Consider the following 20249-nt stretch of genomic DNA (forward strand, 5'->3'; position numbering starts at 1 on the left):
CAACTGCACTCCCCATACTGGGTCTCTCTGGATTTCAGCTTGCCTTCCCCTCCCCTTTATTTGCCATGCTCTATAGGGCCAGGTGTGTGTTCTGGGCATGACAGAAAACAAGGGACAGAGTTCGCATTCTAAGAACTCCATGTGTGAGTCCCTACATTATATCTACAAAATCTCCTGTACTTAAATGTTAAATAACAATAATAATCAAAACCTGCTAATCTACAGCTTGACTCTTGGAACTCCTGAGACGGTGGTCAGGGTTCTCTAAGTGGACAATCTGCCAGAGCAGGACTTCCCAAGCTCTATCACAGACGTATCTGCTATAGCACAGGGGTCTAGTCTATAGTCAACAGGTTTTCAGTCAGTCTGATCCAAATACTACCCAGTCATGAAAGCCTGAGTCACACCCTACCACCTTCACAAAGCTTTCCCAGACCATTGCACCTCACGCCTAGAGGGAGGCTGCTGGTTGCTGACCTCAGTATAAAGTTTCTCCTTCTTCCTTAGTAAAGTAAACCTTCTGAATTTAGCTGTGCCCATGACTGCCTAGAATAAAGACTATATTTCCCAAGCTTCCTTTAAAGGGAGAAAGTATGCCCTTCTTCTCATTCTCCTGGAATGACTATGTGATAGCTGGAGCCCTGGCAGCCACAATGAACCATGTGAATGAGGGCCATAAGGTAGGGATGATGGAGTGGAAAGCTGGATAGTCTGAGTCCCTGAAAACATCATAGTAATACCACATAAGTCCTGATCAAGAGTTCTTGCCCTTGAGAAAATAAAAACTTGTGTCTTTAAGCCACTGTTAGTTTAGGTTTTCTATCACATGCAGATAAACTTAATCCTAACTGGTACACACTGAGTAGGGCCCTTACTGATGACCACATAAAGGGGTCTCAGGGCCCTTTCTTGCTCATGAGTTAAGTCTGCCCTTCCCCTGAACCCTGCTCCCTAAGGCCAGAGACTTCTCAGGCCTGCTTTGTACCAGGTGCCTACTCAGTGTCCAGGACACAGTGAATATTCAATAAGTATTTGCTGAATGAGAAACTCTGAGTGACATGAAAGAAATGCCTGTTAGTCTTCTATGCTTTACATAAAAAACGCAGGGGAAAAGAAAAACTTTTCTCACCCTAGGAAATCTGGCAATGGTTTTGTTAACTTTAATTAACTCCTTGACACTCCCTTCTGGCACAATGGTCATTATTTGAATAATAGCAGTTGAGTCTCTTCTATTTTCAGGAAATTTATGCTTAGTGACTAGCTAGAAGTGAAGAAAAATCATAGAATTCAAATGAGGGCATTCATGCAGATGGGTAAATCTCATTTTTAAAAAGAATTTATTGTAAACCACAGTGAGTGTAAGAAGTTATTTAAACAATGAAGTATCTGATTCAGCTTCTGGTACAGAGAACGTTTTCAATAAACATGTTGCATTTATTGTTCATTTTCATTTCTTATTACATTTACTTTTTCCTTATTGCTCTTTCCTGATTTTTTCATCCCAGAGAGAAATTCAGCTACTCCCTTCAGAGAAATCTAAGAGTCCATGACCAGTGTTGAAGTTACACGGGCCCTTCTTCCTCGTCTTGGTTCAGCACCTTCCTGATCTTTCCACTACAGAGGGAAGGGGACGTGAGGAAGAAGCCGGGAACATATACAGTTGGAACCTTCATATCCAGAAATTTCACATCCAAAATTCAATCAATCGCAGATAGACGATATTTGAGAAAAAAATTCCAGAAAGTTCTAAAAAGCAAACTGTGAAATTGCTGTACACTGGCAACTATTTACATAGCATTTGCATTGCATTAGCAACTATTTACATAGTATTATGTTACTTTAGGTACCCTAAGTAATCTGGAGGGATCTGAAGTACACAGAAGGTTGTACTTATACTCTATGCAAATACTTTATACCATTTTATATAAGGACTTGAGTATCCACCAATTTTGGTATCTACCAGTGGGGCTAGAACAACCCCCTCAACTTTACTCTCACCAGTGCCAAAACCATGTGCAGGCATCCCTTCTTGCTCTGGATCTAGGCTCTCCTAACCTGTAATTTTCCACCTTCTCTTTCCTGTGCATGGTACCTACCAACAGGAAGGACCCTACCAGCCACACAGGTCCTACTTATAACTTACAAATGGTGTTGAATGGAGCACACAAGTCCCATGCATACAAATCTTGGGCACATGGGCTGTTCCATGTGCACGTTGTAAAAGGTACTCATTCTTCTGGAAGACTGAGCCCGAAGATGGGCAACTGCTTGGCAAGAGAAATGAGAGTTGAGGAGTTCCTTTCATGGCTCAGCAATTAACGAACCTGACTAGGATCCATGAGGATGCGGGTTTGATCCCTGGCCTCACTCAATGGCTTAAGGATCAGGCATTGCCCTGAGCTGTGGTGTAGGTCACAGACATGGCTTGGATCCCGCATTGCTGTGGCTGTGGCGTAGGCCAGCCGCTGTAGCTCCGAGTCAACCCTTAGCCTGGGAACTTCTAAATGCTGTGGGTGCAGCCCTAAAAAGCAAAACAAAAAAAGAGAGAGAGAAATGAGAGTTGAGGTTCAGTCTCCAATGGCCCCCTGACTAGGCGTCCTGGTACAGGAAACCAAACCACAGCTCAGTCTGGCCCTGCAGCTCACTACCACTTATGAATTTTGAAATCAGTTTAGTAGGTCCCTTCATGGACCTTCAATTTAGTAGGTCCCTACATTATTTAAATTAAACAATAGGGGAGTTCTCATTGTGGCTCAGCAGTAATGAACCTGATTGGTATCCATGAGGACGCGGGTTTGATCCTGGCCTCCTTCAGTGGGTTAAGCATCTGACATTGCCTGTGAACTGTGGCGCAGGTTGTAGATGCAGTTGCTGCGGCTGTGGCGTAGGCTGGCTGTGGCGTAGGCCGGCAGCTGCAGCTCCGATTCAACCCCTGGCCTGGGAACTTCCATGAGCCACAGGCGCAGCCCTAAAAAGCAAAATAATAATAATAAAGCAAAAAAATAAAATAAAAATTTAAACAATAGGTTATTAAAATGGATCAGGTGCCTCTCATGTAAGGAGGGCAAACAGGATCCTATTCATCTTCACGCATATACCCTGTGTCACAAGGCAGAATATATTTCCCACTGTGCATTTGTCTTTTTGCCATTTCTTGGGCCGCTCCTGCGGCATATGGAGGTTCCCAGGCTAGGGGGCGAATCGGAGCTACAGCTGCCAGCCTACACCACAGCCACAGCAACGCGGGATCCGAGCCATGTCTGCAACCTACACCACAGCTCATGGCAACGCCGGATCCTTAACCTACTGAGCAAGGCCCGGGATGGAACCCTGAACCTCATGGTTCCTAGTCGGATTCGTTAACCACGGAGCCACGATGGGAACTCCTGAGAGCAAGTTTTGAAGTGACTGTCAAAACCATTGCATTCCTGACTGGAGAGGAGGGGAGTGAAGACACCCCCATGTCACTGTGTCCAGCTGTAGCATAAGGGCTCCCTCCCTCCCACTCCCCAGGAGTGGTCCCCTAGCACCAACCCAGTTATACTCTGAAGCTGTCTATGGTGTTTCGTGGCAAGGTAGATTGAAACTTCTGACTCATGAGGCCCTGGGTTGACTTGAGGCTCTAGCTTCCCACATTACTTCTGTCCCTGTAACACCGCAAATGATTAAGCACTGGTTGCAAACTTAGCTGCCTATCAATGGAAACCATGTGTCTGGCCAGCGATGAGAAAACAGGAGCATCACCACTACAGGCAGGCACTGGATCCCAACTGAGTGTGGCTGAGAGCGGAGGGAGCACTCAGGACTGTCTGCGAACTGTTTTCTTAGACCTTATTCTTTTGGCACCAGCATCCAGTTCCAAATCTAATGACTTGTTCAAGGTGAGAAAACACCTTCTGTAATGTCCATAAATACTGATCCCGAGAAACATGTCTCCAGCTCCCATGAAACATTAAGTCTTGATTATATCCCATCTCTCATTCTTTCCAACTCAGCTGGGAGGTACTTGAGCGCAAAGAGCTTAAGCCTCTTCTTCCTGCTGTACTAAGCCCGCAGCTGGGTCTAAAATGAGTACTTCCTGGCACCTTGCTTCTCAGGTGCTTCTTTTCCTTATCTCACTTCCTCCCTATTCCTGAGAAAGCAGGACTTGCAGAGATGGAGCTGAAAATAGTTTTGCCTCGTTGATGGTTCCAAAGAAAGATGTCTCACCTTTCCTAATGCCACTCGGCTGACTGCTTGGAGGAAAAAAAAAAAAATTGTTACACTCTAGGGGGGTGCTAATTAGAATCAATTAAAACTCAGCTGGCCTGCCCTGGCACTCAATTCCCTTGCAGGACCTGCTCAGCCCTTCTGAAAATCAAAGAGGGATCCAGACAGAAAGATTCTGCAGCAATAAGAATATCCACCGACTTTCCCGACTGAATTTTCCGAACAAATCGCAGCCAGCCAGCCAGCACCCCTTCAGTCAGGAAGTAAAATCATTGCTGGATTTGTCAAGAGCATTAAATGCCCTAAGTTACTGAGGTCATTATAAACTAGGCTCCATTAAAAACAAGAAAAAAGAAAAAAAAAAAAAAGGCTGCCAACATCGCGCCAGCCCCTCAGGTCTCAACGAGGCCAGGTGATGCCTCAGAATGGGAGACAAGCCAGTTTGAGAGCAGACTGGATCCAGCTTCATTCAACATTACTACCAGTTATTTGATAACGACAGAACCCAACTAGGCACAATTTATAGTGACGTGTCCTGCCTTCCATGGGAAGGACAGCAATTCCAGGGGAAAACTGCCCTTGCGGAGAAATTATCTAGCCTTCTGTTCCAGGAAACCCAGCATAGCATCACAGCGCAGGACCATCAGCCCACACCAGACAGCTGCATCATCAGCATGGGTGTGCACCAGCTCAAGGCCAATGAAGACCCCATGATGGGGTCCACCAGATGTTCCTATTAAAGAACATCAATGATGCTTGTGTTTGCACCAATGACCTGGTCAGGCTTGTCCTGCACAACTTCGGCTGACCTCCTCCCAGCCAGGCACTCATGCTCTTTCCTTCTCCCTCCTCTTCCCAATATACTCACACTCCTCCAGATGCTCCAAATATCATCCACAAATGAGCAGGGCTGCAGTGGGAGTGGGCGCCATGCGCTACTGCTACTGAGGTTAGTGTGCATGATATTTGGACATTAGGCTAGTTGCATCTGACAGGAGAAGTTTGTGTTGTCCCAGCATGTGCCTTGGAAAGACTTAAGTAATGCAAAAGTTTGTCTTTTTTTTTTTTTTATCTACTGACAAGTTGCTCTAGTAACCCAAAGAAATGAAAGAGAAAGCAGCTGCCTCGCCACCCAGATATGGACTTGTTCAGATGTTTCAATGCTTCATGATGCAATAAAACCACAAAATTTTCTTCAAAATAGAAAAGCATAAGAGGTGATTGATGGATATGTTAATTAACTTAATTGTGGTAATCATTTCACAATATATAATTACATCAAATCATGTTGAGTGCTTTAAATATATATTTAAATATATATATCTATATATATCATATATATATAAAAGACACACTTTTATATATATATAAAGATATATATATATCTTTGTCAATGATACACAATATAGCTGAGAAAAATAAATTTTTAAAAACTATCCTCCATGAAAAAATAAACAAAAGATAAAAGATGCCACTTTTTGAGAGGGCGCAGAGATGAAGACTTTACAACTACATACACATGAACTTGGTGGCACTGTGTGCCAGTAGCATCTGAACTCACCAAATCAGAACAACTATAGCTGGAGGAGTTCCCACTGTGGTGTGATGGGATCAGCAGTGTGTCCAGAGCACTAGGACACAGGTTCGTTCCCTGGCCCCGTTAAGGATTTGGCATTACCACAGCTGTGGCATTGATCCCTGGCCCAGGAACGCCACCTGCCATGGGGTGGCCAAAAAAAATTAAAATAAAATAAAAATAAATTGTAAATATAAATAAATAAATAAAATAAATAAATACTATAGCTAGAAAGTCATCTGGGAACCAAATCAGGCCCCCCATCACTATCACACCAGTGTCATTTTGAAAGTCCCTACCTCACATTCTCAGATAAGTGACTTACACAAAATCGGTACTCCTCGATGTTTTTTTTAATATCATTATCAAGTCCAAACTTCTCAAATTGTACACTTAACAACTGGACATGTCTTTCATGGCATGTCAATAGTGCCTCAATATGTCTGTTTTTAAAAAAGAGGTTCAATTACTCAACGTCTAATTGTTTGGAAAAAAACGTATTTAATAAATCAAACACCCCTAGTACATAATAAAAACAACCATCATGTTTGCTCCCCATAAAGAGCCCTGGTAAGGAACATAAATGGGGAGAGAGGCCTGTACCCACACCAAAGGGGCAGGAAAAACAGATGCATGCTAATAACCCAAGACAGGATGTAATAAGTGCCAAGTGAGTACTCCCAACAGCACAGGCTGCAGGAGTAGTGACTGCCGACTGTATTCGCTTAGGGGGAAACCCACCATTTCACCGTTTTAAATACAGACTCTGCATTCCTCTCACAGTCCCGGCATTTGGATTCCCAGAGCGTCACCCATTCCTGACCACGCATGTGGGCCTGGCCGTTGTGTCACCAAGCAACAACCCTCGCTTCTGGTACTCCTGGTCTCACCCCCAGGCCAAGAAAGGGAAAACCAGCACAACTAGACAAACTTTAGAATCGAATAACACAGATGAAATTGCCCACAGAGTTCAATGGGGCGTTAACCACAGGGATAGACACTAAAACCCAAACAGATCTGATTGGCCTCAATTAGATGCATAAATTCCTACCTGGGCACTCTGAGAATGTCATGGCTTGGTTTATGGATAAATATAATGGGACCAATTTCTAAATGGCAATTTAAAATACCACCTGGCTAAAGCCTAGAATAACTACATTGCCCTAGATCCTCCATCACGATTACATGAGACAAATGAAAAGTGCTTAGAGTAAGAACGGAGGAAAGCGCTATGTTTTTAAAAAGGACATTTCATGGGTTGTCATACCTACGTTCCTGGAAGTTTACAATGTCTAAGGTCTAACACAGGGGCTGGAGCACAGCAGTAGTCAACAGACGTCTGTTGAGTGAAGAACAAATATGATGTATAAGAATATCAGAGTGTCTTGGGCAAAGCTCTGTTTTATGTGTATTTGATTTTTGTCATAAGCAACTTGGGACAGCGTTTCTTATGGAGTTTCACCAGTCGAAATGTGTAAGGCTGTTGGAAAGTCTCTATGCTATGGCCATGTGTTCAAAGGTTTTTCTCCTCTCCGGAAAATGATTCAACAGCAAGATGCCTTGGCCGTGTGTGTGTGTACATATCTGACAGTGTGTGAGCTCTGGTTCAGGGGCAGAAGTGGGCGTGCTTTATCAGACTGTCTTTATTTTACTTTCCCAGTTTGGCTCTCCATGTCCTGAGCATGTAAACAGCCCGACTTCAGCATTTAACCCTGGGCACTGTAAACTATCCGTCTATAGCACAGGTTTGAGCCTAAAGGACCAGGGGGAGCATCCCTCCCGTATATTAGCTCATATTTGGGATATCAGGAGCACGATCCTTTTTTTCCATTCTCCCTCCCAGGAGGGGGAGAGAGGGGCCCATTCTATCAGCCTGAACACACCAGAATCTCCTCACTTGGAAAGAACAAATCTTGCAGCGAGACTTCCTGCGATGCCTGGCCCTCACCATTCAGACTCCACCAACTGGCTGCAGCCTCTGGAGACTTAGAGCCCCACTACCAACCAAGCCCTCATTTTTTGTCTAGTGACTTTTATTGTTTCTGGAACAGCCAGCACCAAGTCTGTGAACACCAGGTTCAAACCTGTACCCTCACCCTTCATCCCAACCCGCACCTGTTAATCTCTGATTCCATCTCTGTGCCTCTCTCTCTCAATAGTTATCAGAATCTCTCTCCAAATCCTCTCTTCACATGGAGAGATGTTAAACCTCTTCAACATCTAAGAGCACAGAAGGAAAGTGTGGGAAATAGACAGAGCCTGGATCTGGAAAAAGACTTCTCATGACCTTTGCCCTTTAAGAACTTCACCTTCACGTTGCATGGTCACCAGGTCAGAGCTGGAAAGGCTGAGCTGAGCCAGCCTCTCTGTCCCAGATGGCAGGAACCCAGCTGAAGGAAGGCAGAGTGCCTACATAAGTCAATCAACAAACCCACAGCAAGGGCTCATGTATACCCACAGGCCCCAGGCTTCCTGTTCTTGGTGGTCACCTGCTCCCTGACCCCTTCCTCTTCTAAGTATTCCATGTCTGTCCCAATCCACCCCATCTTTCAACCTAGTTCCACTTCTCCAAGAAAGACCTCCCTGACTGTTACAGCCCGTATACCATGAGCTTGACCCTCTTAGATCTACAGGGCTTCCTGTCTGCATCACATACTTCGCACTGATTACAAATGGACTTAGATTTTAATATATGTGCACTTTCCCCCCAAAATGGATTGCAAATACCGAGGGCAGAGTTTTCCCTAGCAAAACTACCTTTTGCATATTAGACATGCTATTTAAAAAAATATGAATTAATGTGGAATAAAGATGAGGTAGGGGCCTGTGCAAATACTGTGTTTTTCCTTTGGACCTAATGTGTACGCCTGTAGTTGAGTGTTTACAGCAAGAGATTGTCTATGGAAGTCCAGGCACAGATGCTATTGTAGTCATGTTGCCATTTGCTGCTTGCATATTTATGAAAAATTATCCTTTCAGGATGAAATTTTCCATGACTGGCTTCTGACCCAAAATCAGGGTGTTTCTCTCTCTCTCTCTTTTTTTTTTTTCTTTTGGAAAATTTGAACAATATCCAGTCAGCCATGTAGAAGTTGGGCATTAGTGAAAAAAAAACAAGGACATGTTTTGTCTTTCAAAATCGATGTAAGCCTTTCTTTTGCGTGACCAATTAAAGAACAACTAAACTTCAAAATGAGAAACTTTCCACTTGTCTTAGGCCTCATCAAGGATGAACCTTTATGATAATGAGATAATGGAATGAGAATAAAGCAGAAACAGTTGAAATTTGTCTCTCTTCATTTTACTTGCACAAGTTTCACAAATGCCCACAGATGCATGACTTCTGAAATTTAAAAATACATGGTATTTGTGAAATTTGAGTCTACTGAGGCGGAACATACTCAGAGAAATGAAAAAAACTTTCCAGATAAGTCCAGATTAATATCTGGAGGGTAAATAACTTAGTTCCCTCCAAATTTCCCTTAACATAAACTTTTTTTGCCTTCTTACTTCTCATCTATGCAATTTCTTCACCTAATACTTGTTTGAACACTCTGATTTACCCAAGTTCACCCTGGGCCCTTAAAATTACAAAGCAGTTTAGAAACAACTGGTCCCCATTGAGAAAAAGAATGTATACACACCATGTTGCATAGTAGGAGAAAAAAAAAAAAAGTACTGGGGAAATTAAAAAAAGAAAAAAGAAAAGAAACGACTGGTCCCCTTAACTAGCCATGCTTTTTTTTGTTGTTGTTGTCTTTTTAGGGCCGCACCTGGGGCATATGGAAGTTCCCAGGCTAGTGGTCTAATTGGAGCTGCAGCCACCAGCCTACACCAGAGCCACAGCAACGCGGGATCCGAGCCGCGTCTACGACCTACACCACAGTTCACGGCAATGCCAGATCCTTAACCCACTGAGCAAGGCCAGGGATCGAACCCACAACCCCATGGTTCCTGGTCGGATTCGTTAACCACTGAGCCATGACAGAACTCCAAGCCATGCATTTTTATTTGGCGATAACTGTTGCAAAACATTGGCACTCTGCAGAAAGGAACAACATTTTTAAAACCTGATCCCTCACTAATGCTGCTAAAATTATATATCACATTCGTAACAAATACCAAAATAAAATATAAAATCTTAGCTTTGGTTTCTTTCATTTTTTTAATTTAAAAGGACATTTTAAGAACATTTTGCATTATTTAACTCAAAAGAAATACATTGAAAATTCTGAATGCATTTGACCACAGGTAGAATACGAAAAGATTAAGTAAAAAAGCTCAAAATTTCCATATACACATATAACCCAAGAAAACCAAAAAGAAACAGATAAGGAATACAGAAAAGCCAGGTGAGCAGACACTCCCTTGTTATGACAAAGAAACAAAGGTTTTTCCCTTGGATCAGTGGATGAACTACCGACTTGGTCAATTTCAGCCCGAAAAGATTCTTCAGACTCCTGTAAAATAAAGTTGCTGTTTACATTGTAGGGACAGAGAAAGGGCAGGAAAAGCTAGTGATTTGCTCCCCACAGTGCCCGGTCTCTGCATAGACTTTCCATCACTTAATTCACCTTTCAAGTGCCTTCAGGTTCCCTACCTTAAACAGTCCTATCCTGAGATGAAATTCCCCAAAGCAGATCGAAAGCAGTCATCCAAGACCCCAGCGTCCACAAAGACACCTGTTCCTCTGAATTACCCATCTCAGTAAAGATCACTCAGGGCCACCTCATTGCTCAAGCCAGAAACGTGGAGTTTGTCCTGGATTCTAGCCACCCTCACTCCCCACGTTCAACCCACCGCCAGCCCTGCCTTCTCCAATCAGTATAAGGCCTGCCAATTTCCAGTCCAAGTCATCAGCATCTCTAACCAGCCAACTACCTACCACAGTTCCCTAATTTTTTTAACCGATGGCTGGTCCATTCTCCAGGGTGATAAATTTCAAATCTGGCCAGGCTATTTCTCAGCATAAAAATCTTTTCCTCGGAGTTCCCATTGTAGTGCAGCAGAAATGAATCAGACTAGTAACCATGAGGCTGCAGGTTCGATCCCTGGCCTCACTCAGTAGGTTAAGGACCCAGCGTTGTCGTGTGTAGGCCGGCAACTGTAGCTCCAATTTGACCCCAAACGTGGGAACATCCATATGCCATGGGTGCAGCCCTAAAAAACAAAAACAAAAACAAAAACAAAAAATCTGTTCCTCAATCCTCTGTTACCCTCCAAATAGAGCCCAAACTCACAAATGACTCTGCACCCAAAGGAGCTTCTTATGATTCCAGGATTAACTCTTAAGGAATGAACAGAGAGGAGGGAGAAGCAGGCATGGGAGAGAGAGACAGAGAGAGAAGGAGGGAAGGAGGGGCCAGCTGACAAAAAACCCACTCGTACCCATCACCCCACTTCACAATGCAGTCACGTTTTTCAGTTTTTCATTTCAAGTCTCTGCTTACTTTTTTTTCTTTTTAGGGCCACACCTGCAGCATATGGAGGTGCCCAGGCTAGGGGTTGAATCGGAGCTACAGCTGCTGGCCTACGCCACAGCCACAGCCACACGGGATCCAAGCCACATCTTTGACCTACACCACAGCTCAAGGCAACATTGGATCCTTAACCCACTGAGCAAGGCCAGGGATCAAACCCACATCCTCATGGATACTAGCTTGGTTCATTACCACTGAGCCGCAACAGCAACTCCTCAAGTCTCTGCTTAAGTGTCACCTTCTCCCAAAAGCCTCCCCTACCCCATGCAGCTAGTTCAGAACCCCTTTGAAGTGCCCCCATGGCATACATCCCAGCACTTCTCATACAATGTAACGGTCCATTTGCCTGTCTGTCCCCCACATTGAGTAGAAGCCCCCTGAGGTCAGGGTGCACAGAACGCTCATGACCCCAGTTCTATCCCCAGGGCCTAGCTTGATGTCTGGTACATGGCAGGGGCTCCCTAATGATCTGTTGGACGAATGCATGAATGATCTAGAAATTGGGAAGAAAAAAGGAAAGAAAGGAGATGCCTGCACCTCCCTCCAACCACCGGCAGTCACTGACCACAGAAGGATGAGCGTGTGCTATCTTTGCTCATAGGCCTCCTTGGAACCTGGGCTGAGCTTTTCACTACCCTCTTCATCACAACCACCTTTCTTCGCAGTGGAACAAAGTGTGTGTCTGGTAGAGAATGCAAGACGTGATGGTATCTGCACCCACTGGCGCCACTTCCTGGCCTTCCTTTGGTGGGTGGGTCACAATTTACTTCAAGCAGAACTGTCCTTCTCTTGATCATCCTCCAACCTTGAACTGAGTTTTCCTCTTAAGGTAAAAAGAGAGTCTTTACGAACATCACTCTGAACCACACATGTGCATACAGAACAAAGAAGGGGCTCTGTATCCTTTAAGGAATTACCAGAATGTCTTAAATGGTTTTGCTGCACTGGCTTTGGTTCTTAAAAATCACCTTCACAGAGCAACATCTCAATCACCAGAATACTTGCCTTGTGAGCAAACAATGACCAAAACACAGGCTGCTGGGGGACCCTGCCCAGGGGAGTTTTGGAACATGGATAGGGCTGAACAGCCAGCAGAGAAACAAGGGTAGGGGGCAAAGGGGGTGTCCTGAGATTGGGGATGATTCTGGTAATAATCCCCTCCAGTGAAGCTGTCTTGGGGTTCCCTGGACTTCCCATGGTCCAGAAGACCTCCCCACTCCAGCAGTAAATAACTGCTCCCCTCCGCCACCCCCACCCCCCAAGAAATCAACAACTGGCATCCATTAACCACCAGGATCATAGAGTCAGGGCACAAAATCAATGAGGAGAGGCTAAAGCTTCTCATGTCAGAGCCTGGAGTGGAGGCAGTGACTTTGAGGAAAGAAGCAAAATGCTGAGATGCTTTCATTTCCACCATCGGAGTTTGCCCCCTCCCCTGCCCCACATCCTGCCAGCTGGCAGCTTCCTGGTGGATGGGGGCCTCCCATCTGGGACCCTCTGCCAGCACCTGGTGATTTTCCAGTGGTGCTGGCTAACAAGCAGAGACCTGAAAGCTTCTGGCATGACCTTCAGCCCAGCCCCTCCCCAGCCTCCCCTCCTCCCAACCTCAGATGATGAAAGATAAGCGGGCCCAGTAGACCAGCTTGCTGAAAAGGAACAAGCTCGGAGGGAAATAAGGGGTGAGCAAACGAGGAAATGCACCACTGAATTTCCCCAAACCACATGGACCTTAAAACTTGTCAGACCGGTTTAAAATTAGCCAATACCCAGGAGAATTTATTAAATGCAACTGTTATGATTCATTTAGATTCACTGCGGTTCTGAAACAAGAAATGACAGTGACACAACTGTATTTATTCCCCCACACGGGTCACAATCCCCCCACAGCTCCTGAGTAAAAGATGGGATAAAGGCGTGAAAGCAAAGACAGAAAGAGCGGCATGTGTAGCCACTGCCAGAAAAGGAGAGCTGAGAAGAGTTGAAGGCTCAGGTTAAGATGATGCAGGGTTTGCTGGAGCTTCCTGGTTTGAGGAAACATTTTCTAGAAAGGAGACTGATTCACGTATGTCTGCAAAGTGCTTTCTCATGCTGGTCCTATTTGGTTTTGCAACCTACAACATTCTGGATGATTCTGTTGTCTGTGATTGACGATGAGGCCCAGCCCCAGGGTCTTCCCCCCTTCTCCCTGGTCAGCCAACCTCAGAAACGTCCATGCCACCTCGCCCGGTCCCTCCCTTCTCTCACATTTAATGAGCCTCCAATTGGAATCAGGTGTATGGATGACCTGGGGAATTCTTTGCCTCGTTGAGGCAAATGTAAATGAAGATACAGGATCTGTAACAGGCATAACCCAAATACAAAAATCCTGCTGTCAAAAACAATCACTTTTCTCACCCGATTCCCAAAGAGTTCAACCACCTGCTTCCCTCTGCCTTCTGGTTCATCAGGACGAGGCCCAGAATTCTCCAGAACTCCTCGGGGGCACCAGAGGAGGAGTTTCTACAGACGAAGTTCAAGTCTCCCAACCCTCCTCTCCCGGAGGCAGTGCCTCCCTCCTTTCAGGAAGCGATCCCTTTTCCATTTGACTTTCCATAAAGAAGCTGGCGTTTTATTTTTCCTTGGCTTCCAATCTCTGCTTTGGACAGTGCCGTAAAATTCCTCAGTGATTTATGGCCTGTTTTTCCTTTAAAGTGGAAAAGCACTAATCCCTCACAGACAGGGGAGAACAGCGTTTCAAATGTGAGGTAATCTAGAAATCCGTCCATTCAGCATAGATGAGTTGGGGCCTGACACATTGCTGAAGGTTTATGTGGAGACCCTAGCCCTTGACGTGGGCTCAGTAATACCCTGGTCGCAAGTCAGTACCTGGTTTGAAAGATTCTTCTTGGCCAAAAAGCTCATTGTCACCTGTCCCTGACATCTGAAAATTCCAGAGGTAGAGATGCCGCCCTCTGGGTGAAGGATTGCTTCCTCTCCAGCCTGTATAACTCATTATGTATCTATACCCCAGTGTAGATGAGTTTATCAGCAAAGAGGAACCCAGGAACCCTGACTGGGCCCCAGGCTAGGAGAGGCCCTCAAGGACACCAGAACTTGAAATCAATCCTTGCCTCCCTCACATTTTTTTTTTACTGTCAGTCAGCCCACACAATCACATGCAGATCTTTGCATGTAGCTTTTTCCCAAACACAAGGAAATGAAATATTAAAATGTGCCTCCACAATAGAGTCGATTGGTAGCAATAACCCAGAAACAAATGATTTCTAAAGCAAAGGAGCAAGAATATTAACTGTACTTGGATGATATTCAGCCTGACCTGATTCAGAAAAGAGAAGAAACCATGGGCCTCTGACCTCAGCCCGTGTAATTCTATATGAACCATCTCGGGAATCATAACATTAGCTTGGGACTGCTTTATAAATGTCACTGGCTAAAGACAAAACAAGAGGAGCTACTAAAATATCATTTAGAAAATCCTGCTAATGAGAGCCCTGTTTGCACTCCGCTTTTTCATATAAAAACTATTGTTCAACCTCAGCTTCTCTCCCAACTTTGAGGTCAGATACCTTCAAATAATACTTGGATCCAATTTTTAAAAACCAAGGTTTAATGGTTCATCGTTAAGCTTAACGATAAAAAGATTAACAAAAACCAATAATGATCCCTTACTGCTCCTCGCAGTAGTCTCCCTTGGTCAACGGCCCCAAATAGGAAGTATTTCCTTTAAATAATAGGGGCCAGATTCTCTGACAGTACTTCCTAAAAGAGTTCAAGAGATGAGAGCTGTCCCCAAAACAATGTTGCATTTTGTTTGGGAACACTATTCACTCAATGGACAATGGAAATCAGTATATTAAAGGTTCTGAGAAGTTCTGCAACAAATGTTTAGCTTCATTTAATCCATTGTTTGCCAAATATACCTGATTATGGCATACTTTTTTTTTTTTTTTGAGTATATATGATCTACTAACTTATTTTACTCTGCGGAATACATTTTGGGAAACCCTACTCCAACTTGAAAGGAAGGATCTTGTCAGTACAGTAGGGTGAATTATGAAGTAAATGCATCCTGACCTGCTAGAGAATTCTGGAAGTGAGGGGAACAAAAAGAGGACTCATCTTTTTAAAATAACCCCTCATCATGGTTTTTACCATCTTCTTGACATGTAAAGCCCAACCCCCAGGAGACAGGCAAAAGTTATCTCACTAAATAGAGAAGTGTCAACTTTTGTCAGCCCCAAGTGTGGTCTGATCATCTGCCCCAACCTCAGTTAAGTAGCTGAAGAGCAAATTGAAAATATAACTAAATAAATCAGGCTCCCTTATGAAAAGTTCTAGACACATGGTAATGGCATTAGCTTATGACCAATAAACCAGACGATGGATAATGACGGATGATGGAAGCCTGGTAGATGGATGATGCTTGGATCCAATGTGGCAGAGCTATACAAGCACATTAAGAGGAATCAGGAAACCTGTTTTCTCATATTTTCCCAAAGAGTTTTTACTTTGATCAAGTCGTTGAAGTTCGGAGCTCTTATAGTTTTCCATCAGTACATGAAGATTAAGTGAGTATCTGTTATTTTTTTAATTAAAAAAAAATTTTTGCTTGTCTTTTGTCTTTTCAGGGCTGCACCTGAGGCATATGGAAGTTCCCAGGCCAGAGGTCTAATCGGAGCTGTAGCTGCCAACCTACACCACAGCTCATGGCAACACAGGATCCTTAACCCACTGAGCAAGGCCAGGGATCGAACCTGCAACCTCATGGTTCCTAGTCCGATTCGTTAATCACTGAGCCACAATGGGAACTCCCCTGAATATCTGTTATTAAATAGCACTTTTTACATTCTTTCAGCTAGAGAGAAAATGTTGATTCATTTGAATGCCTTTTGAATAGAGCTTAAATGTACAAATATACAATGTTACTAAATGTAAAATGGTATTGATAGCAATACCTTCCCGACCAGGCCTTGGGCACCCTGGGTCATTGTGTTTGGAAGAGGACATACTTGTGCATATGCAGTAAATAGCCTTGTCCTAAAAACCAAGAGAGCCAGGTGCTCATTCAGCCACCCCAGCCTCCAATTCATCAATGAACTTTCTGAGTCTTGTCCTCAAACGTCAAATGAAGAGGGAGAACATGGATAAACAACAAGATCCTACCATACAGCACAGGGCCCTACATTCAAAATCCTGTGATAAACCCTCATGGAAAAGAATATTTAAAAAAAGATATATATATATATATATATATGCATAACTGAATCACTTTGCTGTAGAGCAAATATCAACACATTGTAAATTAACTATATTTCAATAAATTTAAAATGTGTTTGAAAAGAGGGAGAATATGTACTTATCACCATACTGGTTGGGTGGGAGAATCAAGAGAAAAAGCACAGATTTTTGAATAAATGTATTAACCTTGTGTAGTGCCATGAGAGGTGCGGTCAAAACACATTATTTTCCGAAGACCCCACATTCCTGATCCAATGCAAAACTGTCCTGTGCTGGCTGAAGTAGCTAGGGCTGGAGAAACCCACCATATATCACAGGGCACAAACTGAGCTCTCTAACCTTGAACTTTAGACAGTTCAACCCATGAACCCTGATGCACCACTATCTGATACTAAATGCCATCTGCAGGGGTGTCAGGAGATGGGGGCTCTTGGAGAACATAAGGTATTTCAGTTCATCAGGTCCCTTGTGCATCCTACCTCTGTGGACTGGTTCACTGAAGAACAGATGAGCAGGTTTTTCAGAACTGGGTGGGTCCCACTCATTCTTCAGAAGCTACTGACTTTATGGAATTTTGGAGGTGAGAAAATTGGAAGCTGGAGTTCCCGTCATGGTTCAGCGGAAACTAATCTGACTAGGACCCATGAGGGCAGAGGTTCAATCTCTGGCCTCATTCAGTGGGTTAAGGATCTGGAGTTGCCATGAGCGGTGGTGTAGGTCACAGACCCAGCTCGGATCTGGCGTTGCTGTGGCTGCGGTGTAAGCCAGCAGCTACAGCTCCAATTCGATGCCTAGCATGGGAACTTCTGTATGCTGTGGGTACAGCCATAAAAAGACAAGAAAGAGAGAGAGAGAGAAAGAAAGAAAGAAAGAGAAGAAAGGAAGAAAGAAAGAAAGAGGGAAAGGAAGAAAGAAAGAAAGAGAAAATTGGAAGCTTATGAGTGCAGGGAACCCAATCTTCTTTCCTTTCTTAGCTTCTTCTTATTGGTAACTCATCAAAACTCTATTGAATTAGAAATTGTGTTCGAGGCTGATGTTTCTCAAAAATTTTTTTTGGCTTCTCCCATGGCATGCAAAAGTTCCTGGGCCAGGGATAGAACCATGCCACAGCAGTGACCCGAGCAATGATGATGCTGGATTCTTAACCCATTAGGCCACCAGAGAACTCCTAAAAATTTTTTATTTTTACTGGGATCCATAGTAAGAATTAAGATCATCACATAAATAATACTCATATAAATAAAACTGAAGCAGAAGTTTTTGAAAGTAATCTTTACCCTTACTGCTTGTGACACATTCTGATCATTTTGACATTGTTCTACTCGATTTCTATATCTAAGAGTTCCCATCGTGGCGTGGTGCAGCGGAAACGAATCCGACTAGGAACAAGAGGTTGCGGGTTCAATCTCTGGCCTTACTCAGTGGGTTAAGGATCCAGCCTTGCCATGAGCTATGGTGTAGGTGGGCAGACTTGGCCCGGATCCTGAGTTGTTGTGGCTGTAGCTCTGATTGAACCCCTCGCCTGGGAACGTCCATATGAGGTGGGTGTGGCCCTAAAAAGCAATAAATTAATTAATTAATTAATTAATTAAAATAAAATTTCTCTATCAAAAGTTGCTGTTTGAGATCCACCTAGGTCATCTCATGACCTCAATGCATGGGTCCTGACCCACAGTTCGAAAAACTTGGCAGGATGTGCCCTATTCTCTTTTCTCATGTCTTTCCCCCTCAAAAAGAAAAGTAGTTCCTTCTACAGAAAGTAGATAAAAATTCTGCAAATTCTTAACTGATTTACACTTGGAAAGGGTCAAATTGATGCTCGCGTGTCTAAAATCCGCCTCTCGTCAGAGACGGCACATTCAGCCTTAATGGTACACGGGCACCCACAGGGCCACCTATTCAACCATCAGGAACAAGCTACTCTCTGGATCTCAAATAGTATTAGTGTAATGCATCCATATGATTGATAACTATCAATTGAGTTGATTGTACACATTATCTGGATTATATCTTGATTATACACATTTTGGTTTTTTACAGCTACTACCTGCCAGGTTGCTCTCAAAACAAGGCTTTGCTAATTTATACCTCCAGCAACCAGTGAGGACAAGACCCAGTTTCCTCTCACTCTGAAACTGATGTGATGAGACTTTTCAAGCGGACATTTCTCCTCCTCTGATTCTGGGGAGCAGGCACCCAGGCCTCCTCTTTGGAGCCCCCACTGCACCTAGCACACCCCAGGCGCAAAGCTGGGCTGGAGGGCATGCCCTTGTGGATCCTGAATCTCTCCGAGCCCAGGGAAGGGCTTTGAAATGCATTCACGATGGAGTTCCCATCGTGGCTCAGTGGTTAGCGAATCCAGTTAGGAACCATGAGGTTGCGGGTTTGATCCCTGCCCTTGCTCATCCTTGGGTTAAGGATCCGGCGTTGCCGTGAACTGTGGTGTAGGTTGCAGACACGGCTCGGATCCCACGTTGCTGTGGCTGTGGCATTGGCCGGCGGCTACAGCTCCGATTAGACCCCTAGCCTGGGAATCTCCATATGCTGCGGGAGCGGCCACAGAAAAGGCAAAAAGACAAAAAAAAAAATTAAAATTAAATGCATTCACCATGGGCTTAATTTACTCTCCAGGCACTCAGAAGGCCTTCTCCATCTTGAAAGCTGCTGTACATCCCACCCACCAGGGGACAACCACATGACTCCCCTTTCCTGCTCGTTTCTGAATCACTGTCTTATCTGTCTTCCTCCCCTTTTCCCCTTAAAATAGCTGGCGTTACGGTTGTCTGTGCCCAGTCATATGATAAGCAGTGATAAAGACAAAAATTTAAAGAGCCAAGAAGGGATAAGGAAGCAAAGAAAAAGAGATGTGTTCTCTTGCTTGTGGGGGTGGGCTTCTAGGGCTCCAGTTTCCTAGAAACAAAGCCTGCAGATCAATTTTAAATCTTCAGCGCCAACAATGTGAGAGTGAGGCAGACTCTTCGGCTCAGAAACCCAAATGCTGCTCTCCCCTCAGTGTTATCAGGGACTTGGAGAGATCAGATCCACTCTAGTCCCTACCAGGGACAACCTCTGTGTCAACTTTCTCGTCTGTAAACTTTAGATGAAAATGCCACCCCCCCATTCCCACATCCCAAAGTGGTTCATCATTGTCCTTTAACATGTGTGTGGCACGTTTCATTTTTCAGAAGTATATTAAATGAGTCTTTTAACCCAACGAGGTAGGCCAAGCCAGGATGACTATTTCCATTTTATAGTTGAAGAAACTGAAGTTCAGAAGGTTATATTTCTTCCCCAAGATCACACAGCTCATCAGTGGTGGAGCTGGGTTAATAAAGAATAAACCAGGAGTTCCCGTCGTGGCTCAGTGGTTAACGAATCCGACCTGGAACCATGAGGTTGTGGGTTTGATCCCTGGCCTTGCTCAGTGGGTTAAGGATCCAGTGTTGCCATGAGCCGTGGTGTAGGCTGCAGACACGGCTCTGATCCCTGGCCTTGCTCAGTGGGTTAAGGATCCGACATTGCTGTGAGCTGTGGTGTAGGTTGTAGACACAGCTCAGATCCCGCGTTGCTGTGGCTCTGGCCTAGGTGGGCGATATTGCTCCGATTAGACCCCTAGCCTGGGAACCTCCATATGCCTCGGGACTGGCCCTAGAAAAGGCAAAAAATTAAAAAAAAAAAAAAAAAAGAATAAACCCAGCCACTGCGAATGCAGCACTTTGTGAATATATCCTGGCCTATGCATGCTT

The 20249-nt window shown here is 44.3% G+C and overlaps 1 protein-coding gene and 1 pseudogene across 3 annotated transcripts in view; one reads left to right on the plus strand and one right to left on the minus strand.

Annotated features, from left to right (window-relative positions):
- PRKCE (protein kinase C epsilon) overlaps positions 1-20249 on the minus strand; it is a 513273-nt gene that overhangs the window by 473872 nt on the left and 19152 nt on the right. The gene's annotated exons all lie outside the window — the stretch shown is intronic.
- On the plus strand, positions 4635-5017 carry LOC100737273 (annotated as a pseudogene).

The sequence above is a fragment of the Sus scrofa genome, chromosome 3 (assembly GCF_000003025.6).
Source record: "Sus scrofa isolate TJ Tabasco breed Duroc chromosome 3, Sscrofa11.1, whole genome shotgun sequence".
Taxonomy (NCBI): Eukaryota; Metazoa; Chordata; class Mammalia; order Artiodactyla; family Suidae; genus Sus; species Sus scrofa.